General features: G+C 40.6%; 1 protein-coding gene across 3 annotated transcripts in view; it reads left to right on the top strand.

Moving 5' to 3' along the window:
- The first annotated feature begins 204 nt into the window (after positions 1–204).
- MFSD6 (major facilitator superfamily domain containing 6) overlaps positions 205–22,510 on the top strand; it is a 73,415-nt gene continuing 51,109 nt past the window's right edge. Inside the window, exon 1 of one of the 3 annotated variants that reach the window (XM_067741174.1) lies at positions 205–531. The gene's annotated coding sequence lies outside the window, so the exon portion shown is untranslated. Of the gene's footprint in view, positions 532–861; positions 1,098–22,510 lie in introns of those variants that run through there. The other 2 variants (XM_067741172.1, XM_067741173.1) reach the window with 2 other exon arrangements.

Here is a 22,510-nt window from a genome sequence, read left to right as displayed (position 1 = left end):
GGGGTGGGGGGGCTCTTAGCCGGGAGCCGGGGTGCGGGGACCTGGGGATAGACCCTCGCGTCTGCTCTCCCCCTTCGCGGCGCGCCTCCCCGGCAGGGCTGGGGCGGTGGGTCCCCCGGGGCCGCCAGGGCTGGCGGGAGGCCGGGAGGAGCAGCCGCCGACGCATCCGCCGCCGCCGCCGCAGGAGGCGGAGCGCTGCACCTGGCGGCGGGTCCTCGGCGCTCAGCCCTGAAACGGGTCCAGCCGGTAGCGAGCGGCGGAGGCCGGGCCAGAGGGAGAGGAGGAGGAGGAGAGAAGGTCGCGCCGACCGGTACGCTCGGCTCGCCGCTCCCGGTCCCCCCACCGGCCCGCATCCCTCCGCCGCGCCCCGCCCCGCCGCAGCTCCCGAGGAACCAGTGACCCGCCCGAGATGGCGAGCGCCGTCTCGACAGCCGCCGCCCCGGCGCCCGGAGCCGCCGCCCCGTGCCCGGGGGAGATGGCTCCCCGCGCCCCGCGCAGCTGAGCTCTCGCCGCCGTCGCCGCCCGCCGCAGGTGAGTCGGAGCCCGGCGCGAGGAGGAAGGGGGCGCGCTCGGCGGGGCGGCGGGGTAGCCCCACCCTGGGCTCCCCTGCAGGGGCCGGGCCCGGCCGGAGGGCGAGGAGCCCCCTGCGGCGCGCACACCTGCAGTCGCTGAAAGGCTTCCGAGGAGGGGCCTGGCCCCAGGGCGTGGGGGGGTGTCTCCGCTCCCAGCCCCGCTCGCCCGCTACTGTCTCCCTCCCCTTGGATCCCGAGTCGGTTGTCATCTTTTGGGGCGCTGAGGGCAGCTACAGCCTGCACCCCCGGTGCGCCCGGCGCGAGCAGCACTTCCGCAAACGTAACTGCAGTGGGGAAAACAAAGGCGCTGCCCGAGGAAGCCGTCGCCGGGCGCCGGCAGCAGCCAGGGAGCCGGGTGAGGGCTGCGCCCCAGTGCCCAGGCCCTTGTCGGCCCGGCCGCACTCGCGCCCTTGCCATAACCGTCCTCGGGAGAAAGTGGGAGGCGAGAACACCAGACAATCCGAGTGCAGGGACGTAGCTCCTTGGGTGGCAAGAGGAGGAAATTGACAGCGTCTGCTTACCCAGGTGAATAAATACGCAAAATACCTCTTTCCCTTGCCTGCTATCATCCTGGGAGAAATTCCCCGCCTCCGTGCTGCTTTACTTCAGCCTGGCCTAACATGTCCCTAGAGCCATTATGAGATAACAGTCGGGGTTTCTAGTCCTTTGGGGTCCTTTGTGTCCCCTACACGGCTCCCTGTAAATTTAAGTAGGAGGGTGAAAAATTCCAAATGCGACTTTCCCCTTCATTTATTCCATCTGCACGTGGACAGGCAGGTGGATTCGTTACCCTTGAGGCCAGCACACGGTGCATTTCGCCTCTCCCACATATATTCGCAACCACAAACATTTCCTTTTATTCGAAAATCTTTAATAATTAAACATTTTACAGAGCTACTGGAACAGATAAAATCTTGCCTATTAGTAGTAGAAAAGAACCTTGAAGAGTTGAGGTTTTAATCCCAACTGGTGTCTAAATATTTTTATGCTGTTGGGCATGTCACATCTTCCTGAGCCTCAGTTTTCTCACCTGTAAAAGGAGTTGGTTGGATAGTACAGTGGTCAAGCTTCCCCCTAATTGTTCTAGAAGTTTAGGATTTTCTGGAAATCTAACCTTTTCAAAATAAATGAATGTAAAGGGTGGGTGGACGTACAGTTGACCAACGACATGTGATAAAAGCAGATGTGTTTTTGGTAGGCCTCTGGTGTCTGCAGAGCATCTCTTCCCCAAGACGTGGCCACTAGTCTGCTAAAGGTGTATGCATCGTTGATGGCCTTGTTAAGTAAAAGGAGAGGATAGGAAGTCGCCTCACTGGGAAGGTCGGCTTTTGACACTTTAAGCTGATGGTCATCAGCAGACACGGAAGATATTTTCAGTTATTTTGTGGTAGTCAGATCGCTTGTGTTTACCACCAGTTGTAAGTAAAACTTAAGATTGCTTTTAGGAGGAAGCTGGGACATTGCTGCTGAGCCCAGGGCTGGGGGAGTAGGAGGAGAAAGGATCATATTTCAATAATGCATTAAAGCTACTAAGCATGTTTATAGTAATTTATTTCTAAGGCACTTTCTGTATCTGTATGAATAAGGTAAATGTAAAAACATGAAGGCAAACCAAAACACAAAGATAAACGAAACAGCAAGGTTTGCAGGTATTTGGTGATATGAGGTATTGGATCACCAAGTCTAGCATATATAGTTTCTGGATGATTAACAGTAATAAGGCACTTTTTGAGCACTTAGTATGTTCAAGACACCATCTTAAACACTGAATTTCTATATCTCTGTAAGATAAGTCTTGTCGCATTTTATAGATGATGAAAAGGAAGCTCGAATGGTTACGGAACTTACACAAACCACATAATCAGTAAGAGGTGGAGTTAGGTTTGACCCCGTGTCTCTGGCTCCAAAGCCCAGGAAATTTCCACACGGTGTCCCTCCCTATTCAGGACCCATTAAGTCTCACCACCTACACAGGTGCCTTCCTTTGCTTCTTGCCTTTGAAAATTAATTTCATTGCAACATACATACATTACATATGTTAACATTTATCTGTGTAAGATAATCTATATAGTGCATATATATTTATGCATGTATGTTTACCCATTTGTTCTCACCATTTTTAGGTTGAAGGCAAGTGTAAAAATGAATATAACCAGATATATTTAGTGTTAGGCTGACAGGTTTTTTGTTTGACTTCTTTTGATATTCAGTACATCTTGATTTAGCAGTCTCATTGTAGGGAAAGGGAGAAATGCAATAGATGTAAATGTATTTGTTAGCTGCTTTGGCACATTGTCTTGGGAAAAAATCATGATATGGTAAGTGAAAAAAGGAAGAGATTTATATACAAACCATCATACAAGCACACGTATACCTTGTTGTCTCCAAACTGTTGACAGTGGCTTCCTGAAGGAAGTGGGTTCAGATGGTGAAGAAAAGAGGGTACTTTTACCCTTATAAAGTTATGTTTGGGCTTAAAAAGCTTTTTTTTTTGCAACAAGCATTTGTTATTTTATTATAGAAACTAAAAAGGAAACAAAAGGAATAGAATTGATTCACTTAATAAAAATGAAAAATAAGAAAAAAATTGAGTGTGCCTAAACTCTGTAATGTTAGAGAAGTGAAATATGAGACTCAGGAGATCAAAGAGGAAGGTGGTATTCTGGGAATCGCATGTGTAGGAGCAAAGGGTGACCAGTCTTGGATGACTAAGTTTTACCTTTTCTAACAGTATCTATAGGGTGTTCTACAGCACCCCCAATTTTCCTCCCCAATAAGAATGCTTTGGTGCACACACCCCAATTTACCTGCTGCATAGGGTGATAAGAATTTCTTCCTGCTCTTGCTAGTGGTGGCTGTCTTTGGAAGCATAATTGTTCTTTATGTAGAAGGTAGGAGTAAGAGAAATAAATTTATCTGCTGTGTCATTTCCTGAAATTACGGCATTCTGGATGACTTCAGGTGTAATTATTTTTAGTAACATAATTTCAGGAGCAGGAAGTTGTCAAGTTAATCTAGTCTGATGCATATATAAACATATATATGTATAGATACATATACATGTGCATATATGTACATAATCTTGTCTGATGTGTATATATATACATACAGATGTATATATGCAAATCCCACAATTCTGTTTTATGTAATACTAATAAAAATCATTGCTTAGAATCCTTAAAAATTAATACATTTCCCTGCTCAGACTTAGAAATCCAGAATCAAATACATTCAGACTTTTCAGAATCAAGAAAACACATTCTTCCTTGTGTTTCGTACCCAAAGGAAAAGTGAATAAGGTTGGTTCATTATAAACGTAATAGGCAATAACGAGAAAAACATAATTGTAAAATTATTTTGCAGAAGAGATATTCTGACAATTTTAGGTGTCATCCAACGTTTCATTTAAGGTTCTAATTATGTTTTGGGCTGAGGGAAATCTTAGGCTTTTGATTTAGGAAATTTTGTTGCTCAGTACGTTCTCTTTAAACTCAGAAATCAAGTGCAAAATCCTACCCTAGTACAAAGCCAGTTTTGGTAAAACCTTTTCCTCAAAGCAAAATGAATGTGTCATTTCCCAGTGCACAGCATTTTGGATTCCTGGGAAATGCAGACGTACACATCTGCTGTGAATTCTGTGTGGGGCAAAGAAAACACCCTTAATGTCTCCATCAGGAACATTCCATTTGGATATGATTCCTCCATGTTTAGTTACCCAACATTAGCTGTCTTTGGCCATTTATTCTACTTAGTGGCATTTTGGAGGGTGAGAATGCCTGTGTCAGCCTGATTTGTTGTCCTGAATCCTGAATGACATGTTATCCAGTACTTAGCCCTATTGTTGGGTTTCAGTAACTTTGCTTTGTAGCTGGTTTTCCTTCTCTGTATTTATAAGACACTTATTTACTGCTTTGTAAAATGGCATTGTTTAAATTAAGTACTTGGCTGGGTAGCTTTTGGAAACTATCAGAGCCATTTGCTAAGATATTGATTTATTGGCGCGGAGCCCAATAGAAAACTAAACCAAACCAAAACAAATAAAAAATGTGGAACACCTAAACTTTGAACCTGTATATTAATACGTGTCTGCTATAGCTATTGCAACTCTGGTTGCTAGTTTGTGGCTCTAAATAGCACGCGCGCGCACACACACACACACACACACACCCCGCTACCTCAGCACCAACAAAAAATACCCCAAATGTTGTGTATTAAAAGTAGCTTTCATCTGCTTTTGTCCACTGTAATGTGAATATGGCTGAGCCATAGATGTGCTGATGATGTGTTGAAGAGATGTTAAGGTTTGGAAATGTGAATGACTGGCCTGTATTACCTGTGACCTGGTGGTCCTGCTGTATTTAGGAATGGGAGAGAATGGGGCAAAGATGGGAAGAAATCTAGGCTCTTACAAAAACCGTATTCCAGAGATATGAGAGAGGATTGAGTAAAGGATGGCTGAGACATCTTTTTTGACATTTGTTCTGGCCTGTGTTTGAGTAGGGGAGACAAATTCAGGGAATGATGTGCAAGTAGAAAACAGGAAAGTCCAGCTTTGAATGACTCTGAGGAAATTTTTTGATGTGAGACCAAGAGTGGAACTTGGGGGAGAGGGAGATGGGACGTTATGAGTCAGCAGTGGCCAAGGGAGCTGTGGCGTGGATTTGTTGGGGATAAAAGGGGAATTGGAAAGAGGAACTGGTGTTGTCTCAACAAACTTGATTTGTGGTTAATTGTGCCTGGTGAAAGTGCGCGAGAAGCCTAGGCTAGTAGTAACTCCCTGCGTGGTTCTGTAGAGAGACCTGGGTGCCCCCCACCCCACTTTCCCCACGTGGCCACTGTGGGGTGAAGAGCGGAAATGGAGCAGTAGAGTCCAGGCCTCCCAGAGGAACTCTGAGCCCCAGAACAGAGGAGGAGTGAGTCCCTCTAAGCCATGTGGCGAATTCTTCTCTTATAACTGCTCTGGGCTTTTGTAGGCCCAAGGTTAAGGTAGAACACACTTGGCCCAAGGTAAATAAGGCCTTTCTCAACACAGCCAAGCCCCAAAGCCCCACACTAAACACTTAAAGCAGAACCGTACAGAGCGACGTGGACACTATCTGTGACTTTTTAAAGAAGTGCACTGATGTGATGCACCATAGCCAAGCTTCTGTAGCTGTTGTGGGGTGCCTTCTTTCTTCTATTTCAAAATGCTTTCTGTGGAATTGTGTTTAACTAATGAACAGGTAGACCCCACACTCACCTTTATGAGGGAGTTTGAATAAAAGAGTATCAAAGGGGTAAAATGACACACTTTTAAATTTTATTTCCCATTAATGAGTTTCCCTGTGTTTTGAAGGTGTAATATCTCTACGAGTATCTCAGGGCTGCCCTGGTGGCACAGTGGTTGAGAGTCCGCCTGCCGATGCAGAGGACACGGGTTCGTGCCCCGGTCCGGGAGGATTCCGCATGCAGCGGAGCGGCTGGGCCCGTGAGCCATGGCCGCTGAGCCTGCGCGTCCGAAGCTTGTGCTCCGCAATGGGAGAGGCCACAACAGTGAGAGGCCTGCGTACCGCAAAACAAACAAACAAACAAAAAAACCGTATCTCAGAGCTCTTGTAACTGGCCCTTTCACTTGTTCCTGCTGGTGAGCAGGAACAGCACAAGGATAGGCGGACTTCAGCTGAGCAACTCCAGGTGACCTTCCAGGAACTACAGGGTCAAGGGTGTCCCAGTTATCACTCAGATACCTTATATTTCAAATAATGCCTTTACAATATGTATTTTATTTATTTTATTTTTTCAAAAACTTATTTTTTGGCTGCATTGGGTCTTCGTGACTGCGCACGGGCTTTCTCTAGTTGCGGCGAGCAGGGCCTACTCTTCATTGTGGTGTGCGGGCTTCTCATTGCGGTGGCTTTTCTTCGTTGTGGCACGTGGGCTCTAGGTGCGTGGCTCAGTAGTTGTGGCACGCGGGCATCAGTAGTTGTGGCTCATGGGCTCTAGAGCACAGGCTCAGTAGTTGTGGCACACGGGCTTAGTTGCTCCACAGCATGTGGGATCTTCCTGGACCAGGGCTCGAACCTGTGTTCCCTGCATTGGCAGGCAGATTCTTAACCACTGTGCCACCAAGGAGGTCCCAAACATATATTTTAAAAGTGATATATGCTCATTGGAGAAAAATCCAGTCAAGTCTAAGAAAAAATTAAAGTAACTCCTAATTTTACTTCTGAGAGATAACCCCTAGTAATATTTTGGTATTATTTTCATATCTTTTTCTAAGGTATATTTTGTATGAAGTACATAGATTTACAAATATAAACTCTTACAGTACATACAGGTTTGTGTCTTGTTTTTTTTCACTTAATGCAGTACACAGATTATGAGCGTTTCCCCATATTCTATTAATTCTATTTAAGTTCTATTAATTAACTTCAGTTTTTCCATCTTGTGGATGTAAGTTTCTGTTTTTCTCTCATGTGAACATACCATAATTTATTTAACTGTTTCTATTACTGATTGCTCACTTTGTTTCAGTTCTGATCATTATGGTAAACATCCATACACTTAAATCCTTGCCTTCTAGAAAGACTATTCTTCTACTCTCAGTTAATGAGAGTGACTATCGATCTTCATCTTTACCAGCATTGAATATTTTCATTTTCAAAAATATTAGTATGGCATGTTTATTGAAGTATCTCGTTTCTTTAATGGGCGAGATAATAAGTCTTTTTCTGAAAGAAACTGATAGCACTTGGTACCTCTAAATTTATCAGAGTCCTAACAGCATAAGAAACAAGATAATTTTAGATTACATATGCTGGAATGTGCTTAGGATATAAATGATTATTTTAGACTATAGTGTGCTTAAGGGATATAAAGAAAAGTCATTGACAGTAGCTACATGTCTATAGAAGAATGCCTCCTAAACTTTGAGGTCTGTATTTTCATCCAGACTGTAAACTCGTAAAAGATATGTCTGAGAAAGAAACACCTATAAATTTCTGTTTAGAATGCCTTGTCTTATAGATAGACTGTATACTCTTTAAGCCTCTTAAGTTTCTCAGTGTCTTAATGGTGCCAGAATAGCTACATAATAATGCCAGTCTTTTGTTGAATAAGCATTTATCAAGCACCCATTATAAATATAGCATTATTTTACATATATAATATGTGTACTGGTGCTCTAACCCAGTGTTACAGTACCAATACCTGGAGTTGTATTTTTATTTCTCATTATAATTCTTATTTTTCCACAGTCTACTTTTCCTGTGTTCCTAGTATTTTTAGATTTTTGGACCCATAGTCCTATACTAATTGTATTTGCCCAAGTCCTTTTCTGAAAAGATTTGAAAAAAAATTGAATGTGTGTCTGTGTGTATAGAACAAATATTCACATAACTAGGTTTAAAAATAAACCAAAAAACATTTTAATAGAATTTTAATTTCTTTTTTACTCATATATATTCTGTATAAATTGCTTCTCAAGTATAGCACGCAATAATTTATAGAGGAAAATCTGAAACTTTAAGTAAATAACGTAGCTTTCAATATCAATCTTTAAAAAAGTCTTTGTTTTATACTTCGAAAAGATAAGAAACGAAAAAGAAAAGCTGAGATTTTTCTGTGTTAACTTCTTGGCAAAGAAACAAAAATTGTGTCTATAATCATTAAAATCGTAAATAATTTGATAATAGAGACAGTTTTCAAATGACAAGAGGTGACTTGCTGTGGCTTCTGCTTTCACTGTGGCCTGTGCCCGTGCTGACCAGGTTCCAGCCTTTCCTCTTTCTCTCCTCTTCTAACCCGGTACCTGTTCTATTACCTAGAAGGTGTTTGAAGACACCGTTGCAATGCTGGCATAGTTCTCAGGCTCCCACCTGAAAATAATTGCACTTGTAGGGTTCTCAATCTGAGAAACTGCGTAATGTTGGAAAGCTAATAGGAATTGCATAAACATTTATTAGAGAAATAGATGTATGATGGTAGCATCAATATACATTGGAAAATGAGTGGAACATGTATGTATGACACATTTATTCAGTGCTTTCAAAGACCACTGGCAGTAACTCCACAGCTCCCACAGGCTAGAACTGTTGCCCTGGAGGAAGCCAGTGGCCGGTGAGTCCATGCCCACTTCTGTGGCTCATGGCTGGAGGGGAGTGGGTAAGGAAGCTCTGGGTGGGCTTGTCTTTCGAGACCTGTTGCCGGCATTCCCCATTGAAAAGTAGAAAGAATTTTCCCCAATTTAAAAGTTATGCGCTTTGTAACACTGAGGTTGGCACTCTTGGTTCAGTAATCTGAGTACCATCCCTATTTGTAAGATTATTTCAGTGGAGAAATGGTTTCTAAGCTTCAGCAATTGAAGTACAATGAATATTGGAAACCCGGCCGTTCAGGAGTTTGGTTATTTTAAACAAACAATTTCATTGCCGTGTCTGGCTATTGATTTTGGTTTCGAGAGAGATGACTATGCACTGGTTCTATTTTTACAAAGTTTCTGTGGCCCCCTTAAATCCTTACATTGTTTTCCTCCTTGACAAATGAATGCAGAGTGTCAGCAGCAGCATATTCAATTAATTTTACTTCCTATTTTCAACACCTATTGGATTTTTTTTTTTTTAGTTGCAGAAACAAGATATAAATATATTTTTGAAAACCTTTTTCTTCCATGCTGTACTATGAACTGTTACTTGTTCCTCACACTGGGCTTGTTTTATTTATTTATTTTTTTTAACATCTTTATTAGAGTATAATTGCTTTACAATTGTGTGTTAGTTTCTGCTTTATAACAAAGTGAATCAGCTATATATATACATATATCCCCTTATCTCCTCCTTCTTGCGTCTCCCTCCCACCCTCCCTATCCCACCCCTCTAGGTGGCCACAGAGCACCGAGCTGATCTCCCTGTGCTATGCGGCTGCTTCCCACTAGCTTTCTATTTGACATTTGGTAGTATTAGGAAGTTTATTTGAGAGGTAGAAGGAAACGAGGTTCGGGGGCCTGCTTCAAATTTATACTATAAGCTCTTGGCACAATATTTAATCAAAAGCCTAAAACGAATAAATAGACATATGCTTCCATGATGGTTGATAAGGTCTAAGGACCTATATTACAAATTTTTTATTGACATTTAAATGTGTCTTCCACAAAGTGAAAGTGAAAACCCCCTTGGCTTTTATTACTAAAACCACATTTAGGGTTAAAATCTATGCCACGCCCCTGCACTCCCACCCCACCCCCCCATGGAAATAATTTGTTCTTTTTACCATCTTAGTAGGTGAAGGGAAATATATTAGAGTCGGCTTCGTCTCCTTTCTTTCACATTTATTATGTTACAGATATAATTAAACTGTTCCTAAGGGGGCTATATTTAAAAAATTTTTAAATATTTATTTACTTGGTGGTGCCAGGTCTTAGTTGCGGCACAGGCTCGCGGGATCTTCGTTGCAGCCTGCGGCATCTTTTTAGTTGCAGCACGCGAGCTCTTGGTTGGGACATGCGGGATCTAGTTCCCTGACCAGGGATGGAACCCAGGCCCCCTGCATTGGGAGCGCAGAGTCTTAACCACTGGACCACCAGGGAAGTCCCAGGGGGCTATATTTTATTTTTTTATTTTTTTCTTAAAGTTACCATTTATTAAGAGCTTACCATGTACCAGCCCTATTAACCTGTCACATGCATTGTTTTCATCTATTCCTTGCAGCAATCCTAAGAGTTTAGTGCGAATGAGATTTACAGATTTATAAATGTAAAACCTAAGAGGTGAAGAGGTTAGAAACCTGGCCAAAGCCATGTGGCTAGTAATTGCTTCAAAACTGATCTTTCAGCCTCTAGTGCTCACCCTCTTAGTTATGACATGACACCCTTTCTAAGCACAATCAATCCTCTTAATTGCCAGTGAAATAGGCTGGGCTTGTGCCCCTGTTCCCAGGTGCGGACAGTGACCTGAGTGGTAACATAACTTGCTCAAAGACACCTGGTTATTTTTTTATTTTTATTTTCACACACACACACACACACACACACACACACACACACACACAGTATTGTATTTTTACAAGAGATAAATAGACTGACACCAAGCATTGTAAATGGATGACCACAACAAAAGCAACAATGATTGCAATTACCAAACAGGAAACACACTCATACTATGTCATAATATTGACATTCAGTCCAGTAATCCTCCACTGTAACAGCTTCTTTACTTTGCAGTGAAAATTGATTTGTATATTTTTTGCCTCTGAGTCCTTGTGGGATTTTTTTTTTTTATTCAAATAGAAAGTCAAAAATTATAATCATCCTCATCAGTTCACTCAGTCCCAGGGGGCTCTATTTTAAATGAATAGTTATTTCTTGCCGTGGATACTTAATTATCATTCTAGTCCATAATCCAACAATGTGTTCTCTAATAAGCCTGTGCACCCATCCCACCTCCCAGCTAGGCTGTGGTCGTGGAAATGGATATGGATGTAAATTCATGAGCCGTGATGGATAAAATGCTAGCTGGGTTCCGGGGTTCAAGGGTGGTGCCAGGGATTACGAAAAACTTGGGAAGAATGCTTTTGGAGTGATTACAAAATAAGGCCCAGCATTGTAATGAAATATCATACCCTGGAATGAGATCACAGCCACCACCACCACCGAATGTTGCTATGTTGCTTTTGAGTTAGAAAAATGCTTTTTCATACATTATTTCATTTAAGCCCTAGAACCCCTCTGAGAGTTAATTGACTCTGGTTTGTGTTTTTAATCTCCATTTTACAATGAGGAAAGGGAGGCTCAAAGAGGCGGTGCTTTGTCAAAGCCAGGAGAGCAACTGAGACTTCTCTCTGCACTTCCTAAAATTAATGTCTGTCACCTTAAGCTTTAGTAAAATCTTATGTGTATTTTGCCATCAGGTATTTGTCAAAAATAGCCAATATTTATTGAGAGCTTACAAGAGTAAAGGGCAGTATGCTAAGTACTGGATTCCTCCCTCAAAGAGTTTATAATCTAGTTGGGCAAACAGGAAATATCTATAAAAAGAGCAATAAAATTACCCCTATGTCATGCAACAGCTTAGGTGTGGGAGTAATCTTCAGAGGTAGAGGAAGGAGTTAGGAAAATACTGCAAGTTTATTCTATTTCCAGATGTTATAAAAAATTGCCTTAGATTCAGTTCATAAAGTACTGTCTAAAATGATTCCATCACAGGATATCAGTATTTGCAATTAGTGTTACACTAAAATAGAAGGTCAGATGTTAGGGAATCCTTAGTAGAGGTTGCAGTGGCAGAACCCTGCCAGTCTGTTTTCCACACTGAAGCTATAATGATCTTTGTAAAATACAAATGTGGCCCTTCTACTCTCCCGTTCAGTTCTCTTTGGAGGCTCCCCATTATGCTCAAAACACTTAATACGCCCAAGTTCTTACGTATCAGGCACTGTGCTAAGAGCTCAACACACATTATCCTTTTTCATCCTCACGGCTACCCTAACGGAAAAATATTATTATGTTCCTTATTTTGTATATGAGGAAGAGTAAGACTTAGAGAAATTAAAAGCTTTCCCAAGGCCACAGAACTCGACAGTGGCCGAGCTAGGATCCCAATCTCGGCCAGTCTCTCACTCCCGACTCAGGAACCCCTTGGCATTGTGCAGAAGGCCTTTCTTCTTCTTTTTTTTTTTTTTTTTTTTTTCAGAAGGCCTTTCTTGATCAGCACCTTCCATGGTCCTCCTTTGTGGGTTACGCTTACTCATCTGCTAAGGCTCCCCTTAAGGCCCCACCCCAGAGACTCCTGTGTCACCCGTGCTTGCACCTATTTTAACATTGGGCACAGCAGGTCATGGTTGTGGAGAGACCCCTGCCTCTCTCTCTCCACTGGATTTGATAGCAGGGACTACGTCTTTACACCATTTGAATTATTGATCACCAAGCATGCATCCCATCTAATGGTTGGTGTTAAATTCATGCTTGTGGGATTAAAAAAAAAAGCATGTCTTTATCTTCACTATAACTCTCTGATGTAGTATTTTGTATTCTACCCAGTCATCCCTCAGCTTGATACTTGAGGGCATCTGTAATCTATTGCTGTTTGCTAGCCTCGTTTGCCCTTCAGCCCCAGTATTAACCTTGTAAGGATCTCCTGCTGTCTTTTCTTTCCCGCATCCTGGAGTAGTTTTTCCATCCTTTGTCTAAGGCAAATCGTACACATCTTTCAAGGTTCAAGTTGAGTCCCTCATTCTCTTGACAACTCCCATCTGGAGTTGGGACTCTCTACTCTGAACTCCAGAAGCACCCCTGTCATCAGTAGCATTTTTGGTTAATTATGCAGTGTTCTGTGACTTCTCTTGTATTATTCCTCTGACTTGTCATTTAAATCTTCCTTGTGTTTTGGGCTCACCTTGTCAACTATAAAGTCTTCGAGGCCCAAGACCTCTTCGTCTAGTAAGCGGCACAGTGGGTTGACAGGCAGTACCTGCTAAGAGCACAGACTGTCTGGATTTGAATCCCAGCTCTGCTGCATATTCCCTGTGTGACGTTGGGATAATTATTTACCTTCTTTGTGCCTCAGTTTCCTCATCTGTAAAGTGAGGAAAGTAATCATGTTTACCCCAGAGAACTGTTGTGAGGAATAATGAGTTAGTACATTTTAAGCCCATAGCAAGTGTTATTTAAGTGTTGTGGTGGTATAGTTAGTAATAATAGTGAGAATAATATAGCCCACTGAAAACTCTTATTAAAATACAAAAATGTTGTCCAAGGGGGACAACCACAGGCTGTGAATTAACCACTGTATGGATCAGTTTGGCACCTAGCAGACAGGTTTTGCTGTGAGCCTGGGAAAGGTCCATCAAGAATGACGAGGACAGCAGGTTCTGGGTTCTGGGAAGAGTTTCAGTCCAAGTGGAATGCTGTCGCTAGCAGCTGTGGGGAGCCTGTGGGTGTAGCACTGAGTGCCTGCAGGGCTCAAACTAGACTCCGGAGAATCGGGGCTGACAAAATTAGAGCTAGTTTGATTCTTTCACAATTTGATGTAGCCATAAAGGAGCCACGTCAAAATGCTGCAGAAGGAAGAGGAAGGTTCCAAAATAGTCATTCACCTTTGCACACCTTAATGCCCTTGTAGCATGTGTAACTGTTGTAAAATCAACCTTATATTTCTTTTTCATGACATTGGCTCAATGTGTAGCAGATGCTAAAGCAATCCTTATTGAGAAAAGATGTGTTGGAATTGAAATTGAGTGCTGTGCTTCTGAGGAACGCTCTATTCTGGAAAATGCTGGGGGTTGAACTGAATGTTCACAGTACAGTATGTAAATACCAGGATGCGAAGGCTCATTTAGAGGAGCTTCTGTATGTCTATGTTGGGAATACATTGCAGCAGTGATTAGAGTTCTGCTCTGGGATTCACATTGCTCAGAAGCATAGAGAGTGGTCAGTAAGAGTTGAGAGGGTAGAGCTATAGCTCTGAGGGTTCAGGAAGTGGATTTCCCCATTTTGCAGCTTCAGTCCTGGTCTCTGGGCAACATCGTGTTGATAGCTGTGGTGCCAGGAGGAATGTCCCAGTAATCCAGGGATTGTTTCCTCTCCATCACTGGTAGTTATGTCACTGATACATTAGAGCACACATTATCATAGCGTTGGCAGATCTGACCTTTGGCAATTATTATTCCAAGGAATATATTCAGGTTTAAGATTTTCTTTCTTCAAAAGTTGAATCCATCTCCATACTCATGTATTTGTGGATAACTCAATGTAATTTTGAGCAGCTTTAATTTAAATATTTAATGAAGAAAGCTATCAATTTTAACAAGAATGATTTCATCACCCCTCATCAATAATTCAGAAATAGCTGCTGTTTTTTAATGACTCAGTGTAGGTACCAGTAGAATGAATGCCCTTCCACGTTTTAAAAGGCTGTGTTATGTATGTTCACAGTAATGATGTTGATTGCTATCATTAGAGAGTGCCAAGTGAGAAAGCTTTTCTAAAAAACAAACAAAAGCCCTTCTTATCCAAGTAGGATTAACTGCAAACCTGTAATATAGATTTTTCTAGAGAAATTCATAGATTTATTTCTGTTTATAATTTGAAATGTCTTCTCTCTTTTTTAAAGTTTCTTTAAAAAAATCTTTAAGGTTCAGAAGTTTAAAACAAAATATTAGCTTAATGGGTTCATGTTGGTGGACTATTAAATAAAAAAAGTCTCCCCTAGATTTGTAAACAGGTTAAGTACTTCATACAGCATGTAAATATTCTAACTTCTCCTTATACTTACTCTATCAATCCTTATGGCAAATTAAATGTAATCTAAGTCATCCAAAGCATGCCCTGCTTTGGGACATATTTTAATTTTATTAAAATGCAGAGGTTTTTGGGGGGTTCATTTGTTTCTTTTTTGTCCCTGATACTTTGATTACGTAGATGACTGTAGTTATACTTTTTTTTGTTTCTCTGTTCACAATGTGATTATTTCAGTTCCTTTTCATCAGTATCTAAACATGACCTGAAAATATTGAGTCTAAACACTAATGTCCAGAGTTGAAACTAAAAGTTTTTGTTTGTTTGTATTTTTAGATTTGAAATTCATATAGAAGTTATTGAATGTGACATTCATATAAAAGGTACTGAATGCCGTATTACAGGAACATTTTCTTCACTACTTTGCATTTGTTGATATTTTGACAACTACTTAACATCTGGACTCATGTTAACAAGAAAAACTTTGCATAACCTATGATAATTAAAAATCATTTGAATCAGATGGAGAGGAATGAGTGGTTTAGGGGAAGTCTCTCATCAAGGTTTAAATCAACCTCCTAATGTAATATATTTTGCAGCTTTGAATGAGCATTTGGGGGTTGATTCAGTTCTTCATCATCACTTGAACAATTTGGGAATTATGCTTTTTAAAGGTAACTTTGTGTCCTTCTCTGACCTACTTGTTATAGAAGCAGCAGTTGACTTATGGAGGATAATTAAATAAAAGCCACCTGACAAGAATTCATGCAGTCAGCATTCCTTCTGTACAATTCTGAAAACTATTTTTAGTCTGTGAGAGAAAGATACTAGCAGCTGCTTTTGATTATCTTGTACCAAGACAAAGCCCATGTGACTGCATATTTCTTTTTTAGCTTTGATTTTTATTTTTTAGGTGAGTTATGCATGTACAAAGCTTTTTTAAAAAAAATTAGCAAGTTTACAAGACTTGTTTCTTTTTTTTTTTTTAAATCAGACTTCTACGACATCCCTCCACATTTTCCCTCCCAGAGGCAACTGCATTCTCTGTCTTTAAGGTGATTATTTTGATATTCACCAGTGCATTTTGAAATAAAAAGCTTGTATTCTTAATTCATGATTTTTAAATGTAGGCATTATCTGTTGTCTTCCCACTATGGAAGATACAGAGTTACTCTCCATGCTGTCCCGGCTCTCTGTGCCCATTCAGCCTTCTCATTTCCCTATCTTCCCCATATAGTTACGTGGCAATTTTGGTTAGTTCAGTAGCTCTTCCTTACATTAGTATGACTATGTGATCGAAGCTGAGACATGTAGTGAACTATGATTATTTTTCTTTTCTTGTGCAACTTTTTGTTTTCTTGTAGTGTTTTGTTTACCTTTCTCTAAACTTACCAGTAATTCATCCCTAAACTCTTCACCAGTGGTCTAAATTTCCTCTTAGGACATTCAGATCTGTTGGTATTCTGCCGGTGTCACTTTGCTGACAAAGCCTCTCCTGGAGCCTGCACACCTGACCCAGCTACACTGGCCGCCTTTTGTGTCATCCTGGGATCTCCAGTCACCAGCATGCCGTATTCCCTTTGCCTCTCTCCTATGTTAGTTCTCTTATTTTCTAAATTCCATGTCTTACTCTCTCTTGTTTTATTCCCTTGTTTTGGCAGTGCACAACCTGAGAAAGGGTATATGAGAGGTACATTTTTTTTTTTGAGAAATTGCATATGTGAAATGTCTTTCTTTTACCTATAAACTTGAATGATAATTGGGTTGAGTACAGCTTCCAGTGTTGTTGTTGAGATATCTGAAGCCATTCTGGTCCCTGATCCTTAGTATGTGACACATTTTATTCTCTGAAAGTTTGTAGGGTCGTCTCTTTGTCCTAATGTTCTGAAAGCTTGATGATGAACTTTGGCTTGGATGTATTTTATCCACTGTGTTAAGTACTCCGTGGTCATTTCAGACAACTCATATATCTTTCAGTTCTGAGAAATTTTCTTGAATTAAAAAGATTCCTATCTCTCAATTTTCTCTATTTTTCTCTTGGAGTTCCTGTTTTTTAGGTACTTGACTTTCTGGGTGATCCTATATTTGTCTTGTCTTTTCTCTGCTAGTTTCATCTCTTTTCTTTTTCGCTTCATATTTTAAGTTCTTTTTTTGTTGTTGAAAAATAATATAGTTCACTGACTTTTTATAACGTGAATACTTCCATTTAATAAAGATCCAGATAAAAACAAAAACAAAAAACCCCAAAACCCCCAAATTATCAGGACCCCAGAACTCCTTCTAGCTACTACCTTACCCAAGGGTAATTACTATCTTGAATTTTTTAAATTAATCTTTTTTATTCTGAGATAATTATAGAGTCACATACAGTTATAAGAAATAATACAGATATAGACCATTTATCCAGTACCCACTTTCCCCCAGTGGTAACATCTTGCAAAACTTTAGTATAATAGCACAACTAGGATACTGACGTTGATACAGTCAAGATACAGAACATTTTTATCACCACCAGATCCCTCACGTTGCCCTTTTGTAGCCGCCTCCTCTTTCCTCCCACCTCTACTCGCTACTGAACCCCTGACAATCACTTATATGTTCTCCATTTCAATAATTTTGTCAGTCTGAGAATGATATATGAATGGAATCATACAGTGGATAATCTTTTGAGATTGGCTTTTTTCACTCTTCAAAGTTCTCTGGAGGTTCAATCAGGTTATTGTATGTGTCAATCATTTATTCCTTTTTATTTTATTGTTTTATTTTATTTTTTTTTTGGCGGTACGCGGGCCTGTCTCACTGCTGTGGCCTCTCCCGTTGAGGAGCACAGGCTCCGGACGCGCAGGCTCAGTGGCCATGGCTCACGGGCCCAGCCACTCCGCGGCCCGTGGGATCCTCCCAGACCGGGGCACGAACCCGTGTCCCCTGCATCGGCAGGCGGACTCTCAACCACTGCGCCACCAGGGAAGCCCTATTCTTTTTTATTGCTGAACAATTTCCCATGGTATGGAGGTACCAGTTTGTTTAACCATTCATCCATGAAGGACATCTGAGTTACTTCCAGTTTTGGGCTATTATTGATAAAGATGCTGTAAACATTTGTGTACAGGTTTTTGTGTGAAAATAAGTTTTCAGTTCTCTGTGATAACTGCCCAGAAGTGCAGTTGCTGGGTCACGTGGTAGTCACGTTGTTTGGATTTATAAGAAACTGCCGAACTGCTTTGCAGAGTTGCTGTACCATTTTACATCGCCAGCAGCAGTGTATGAGGGATTTAGTTTCTCTTTATCCTTGTCAGAAGTCGGTGGTGTTCCTATTTTTATTTTAGCTAGTCTTATAGGTGTATAGTGATGTATCATGTTTTTAATTTACATTTTCCTAACGGTTAATGACAATGAACATCTTTTCGTGTGTTTATTTGCATCTGTATATCCTGTATGTTCTCTTTGGTGAAATGTCTCTTCATGTCTTGTCTGTTTTCTAATTGGATTGTTTGGTATATTTTCTGTTGAGTTTTGAGAATTCTTTACATATTCTAGATACTAGCCCTTTGTTGAATATGTGGCTTGCAAATATTTTCTCCCAGTTCATAGCTTGTTTTTCATTCTTTTAATAGAGCCTTTCACAGAGCAAAAGTTTTAAATTTTGATAAAGTCTAATTTTCATTTTTTCCTTTTTTGAGTCATGCTTTTGGTGTTAAGTCTAAGAATCGTTTGCCTAGCACTAGAACCCGAAGATTTTCTCCTAGGTTTTTTTTCCCTAAAAGTTTTACAGTTTTACATTTAAATCCATGAATCCATTTTGAGTGAGTATTCATATAAGGTATGAGACTTAGGTTGACATTCATTTTTTGCCTATTGATGACTAATTGCACCAGCCCTATTTGTTGAAAAGTTTTTTATCTTTCTCCCATCAATTGTTTTTGCATCTTTGTCAAATATCACTTGGACATATTTTTGTGGATTTATTCCTGGGCTCTCTGTTCTGTCCCATTGATCTATGTGTCTGTTCTTCCACCAGTACCACATAGTGGTGATTAGTATGTGGCTAAGTAATAAATCTTCGTTTTCAAAATTGCTTTAGCTATTCTAGTTCCCTTTCCTTTTCAGATAAATTTTAGAGTAATCTCACCTATATCCACAAAAAAATCTTGTTGGGATTTTGATAGGGACTGTGTTAAAACTGTATATAAATTTGAGGATAATTGAAGTCTTTACTGTGTTGAGTGTTCCACCCCATGAACATGGTATGGTTCTCCATTTATTTAAATTTTTAGTTTCTTTTATCAGCATTTTGCAGTTTTCAGCATACAGTCCTGTACATATTTTGTTAATTTATACTGAAATATTCTTTCTAGAAGCTTTTGTAGCTTTTTTGGGATTTCCTACATAGACAGTCATGCCAACTGCAAATAGAGACAGTTTCTTCCTTTTTGATCTGTATGCCTTTTGTTTCCTTTTCTTTTCTTATTGCACTGGCTAGAACTTCCAACACAAAGTTGCATAAGAATGATGAAACCAGACAGTCTTCCCTTCTTCCCTATCTTAGAGAGAAAGCATTCAGTCTTTCACCATTAAGTGTAATGTTACCTGTGGGTTTTTCTTTTTTTTTTTGCGGTATGCGGGCCTCTCACTGTTGTGGCCTCCCCCATTGCGGAGCACAGGCTCTGGACGCGCAGGCTCAGTGGCTATGGCCCACGGGCCCAGCCGCTCCGTGCCATGTGGGATCTTCCCGGACTGGGGCACGAACCCATATCCCCTGCATTGGCAGGCGGACTCTCAACCACTGCGCCACCAGGGAAGCCCCTCTGTGGGTTTTTGTAGGCGATCTTTATCAAGTTAAGGAGGATTCCCTTTATTCCTATTTTTCTGAGACTTTTCCTGAATGAGTGTTTAATTTTGTCAAATGCTTTTTTCTGCATCAATTAATAGGATCGTGATACTTTTTTTTCTTTACCTTGTTTATATGGTGGATTACATTGAATGATTTTCAAATATTGCACCAGCCTTGCATCCTTGGAATAACTCGCACATGGTCATATGCACAATTCTTTCTACATATTGCTAAATTTTCTTTTCTAACATTTAGTTAAGGATTTTTGTGTCTGTGTTTATAGGGATATTGGTCCATAGTTTTCTGGGTTTTGGACTTTTTTTTTTGGATACAGGAGTCTCATTTGATAATTCTTTTCTTTTGGCATTTAAAAAATATTGTATTCCTTCTGGTGTCCATGGTTTCTGATAAAAAATCTGCTATCATTTGAATAGCTTTTCCCCTGTTGGTAAGTTGTGATTCCTGTCTCTGCCGTCACGATTTTTTCTTTGTCTTTGGTTTTAATAGTTTGACTATGATGTGTCTTGGTGTGGGTTTCTCTTGTTTAGAATTCATTCAGCTTCTTGAATCTGTATGTTTATGTCTTCTGCCAATTTGAGAAGTTTTCAGCCTTTATTCCTTTGAGTAATTCAGTACTGCCCTTTTTTTTCCTCTTCTCCTTCAATGACTCTGATGACATTAATGTTCAATCTTTTGTTATAGTCCCACAGGTTCTTGAGGCTCTGTTAATTTTTTTCAGTCTATTTTCTTTCTGTTGTTCAGATTGTATGACTTCTATTATTCTTTCAGCTCACTGATTCTTCCCTCTCTCTCCTCCATTCTGCTGTTGAGTGCATGCATTGAGTTTTTCATATTTTGGTTATTGTATTTTACAGTTCTAAAACTTCCATTTTGTTTTTCTTTATATATTATATTTCTTTGTTGAGACTTTCTATTTCTGTGCCTCAACTTTCTATTTTTTTCATTTGTTTCAAGCATGTTTGTAATTGCTTGTTGAAGCATTTTTGATAGCCGTTTAAAAATCCTTGTTACCTTATTCTAACGTTTGTCTCATTTTGGTGTTGGCATCTTCCGTCTTTCTTCACTCAGTTTGAGGTCTTCCTGATTCTCGGTATGATGGTTTTTTAAATTGAAACCTGGACACTTTGGGTTTTATGTTGTGAGACTCTGGATCTTACTTAAGCCTTCTGTTTTAGCTGGATTTTTTCTGACACTGCTCTGGCAAGGGAATGGGAGACGCTGCCTCATGACTTCCAGATGGAGGTAGAAGTCCAGGTTCCCCACTCAGTCTGTGCTGACGCCTGCAGTAGAGATGGGTGTTCTGGCTCATGATTAGGTGTCCACTGATACCTCCCTGGCTGGGAGGGATAGGAGTGTCTTTTTACTGCTCCCCACATGGCCTCCCGTGGATACCACAGTGGAGGTAGGGGGAGTAATCTTGTTACTGCTGGATGGTGGTGAAAGTTCTGACTCTTCACCGGGCCTCCTCTGACACCACCTCAGTGGGGAAAGGGTGCCTTGTTAATCTGACAGGTGGGGTGGAAGTCCAGATTCCCCATTTGGCCTCCACTGACACTGCTGTGGGGATGTGGCCTCATTACCACCTAGCAGTGATGAAAGTCTCAGCTCCATACTTGACCTTCTCTGACACCAACTCGGCTGCGGGGTTGGGGTGCTCTGTTATAGCTGGTGAAGGTGGAAGTCTAGGTTCCCCATTTGGCCTTTGCTAGTAGAGGTGGGAGTGGGACACGCTTTTCTTTCTCTGTGTTACTTAACTGGAATAGAGCAATTATCTATAGCTTTCTGGTTTTCTAGGCTGCCCTTTCCTGGTTCTTTGGCTGGAGAGGCCCAGTTTTTTTTTTTTTTTTTTTGGTCCATCCTCATTAATGTTTCTGAGTTCTTTAGCCCCACTCATCGTTGTGTTGTTCTTTGGGTATCAAGGCCCCCAGCAGGTCTGCCTTTTTCTGCCTACGTTTTAGAGTCTTCTATGTTTGTTTTATATATAATGTCCAAGATTTTTAGTTGTACTTAGCAGGAGCAGTAAGGAAAAGTATGTCTACTTCATCTTCTCAGAAGCAGAAGTCTACCTGGCTTATAATAGCATAAATTAGTTTTGCCAACTTTTGAACTCTGTATCAGTGGAATCATGTAGTATATGTTCTTTTGGTTTTTGCTTCTCTCATTCCACATTATGTTTGTGAGATTTATCCTTGTCATTGCACATGTTTGTAGTTTTTTCATTTTTATTGCTATATGGCATTTCATTGTATGGATATAACACAACTCATGTATTCTGCTGTGGACAGGTTGCTCCCAGTTTGGGGCTATTAAAATTGTCCTGAACATTTCTGTAGATATCATTTGGTGAATATGTTACTATTTAATATACATACCTTAGACTTGTCATGGGCTATACATTCAGGTTTAATAGCTATTCCCAAACAGTTATTAGTGTATCACTTTACACTCCCACCAGCAATATATGAGAGTTCCAGTTGCTCCACATCCTCACCAACACTTGGTATTATTTGTCTTATTTATTTTTCCCATTTTGGAGGTATGTTACATTATTGCATTCTGGTTTTAATTTGCTTTCACTGCTCACTTTAGTCAAGTTGAGCATCTTTTTATATATTTATTCACCATTTGCATAAGCTCTTTTGTGAAGTGCCTGTTCAAGTCTTTTGCTCATTTTTCTTATTGGGCTACTTGATATTTACCTATAAATTTTAAGAAGGATTCTTTATATATCAGATACATTCTTGTGTCAAATATATATAACATTCACCCTCCCCAGAATACCTTCTCCTACTCTTTGCCTTGCCATTTCAGATTTAATGTTGCCTTTTTATGAACAGAAGCTCTTGATTTTAATGTACTCCAATTTATTTTTTTCTTCCT

This window comes from Pseudorca crassidens, chromosome 6 (genome assembly GCF_039906515.1).
Source record: "Pseudorca crassidens isolate mPseCra1 chromosome 6, mPseCra1.hap1, whole genome shotgun sequence".
NCBI lineage: Eukaryota > Metazoa > Chordata > Mammalia > Artiodactyla > Delphinidae > Pseudorca > Pseudorca crassidens.
Note: the sequence above shows the minus strand (reverse complement) of the source record. Positions and strands in the feature narration are given on the sequence as shown.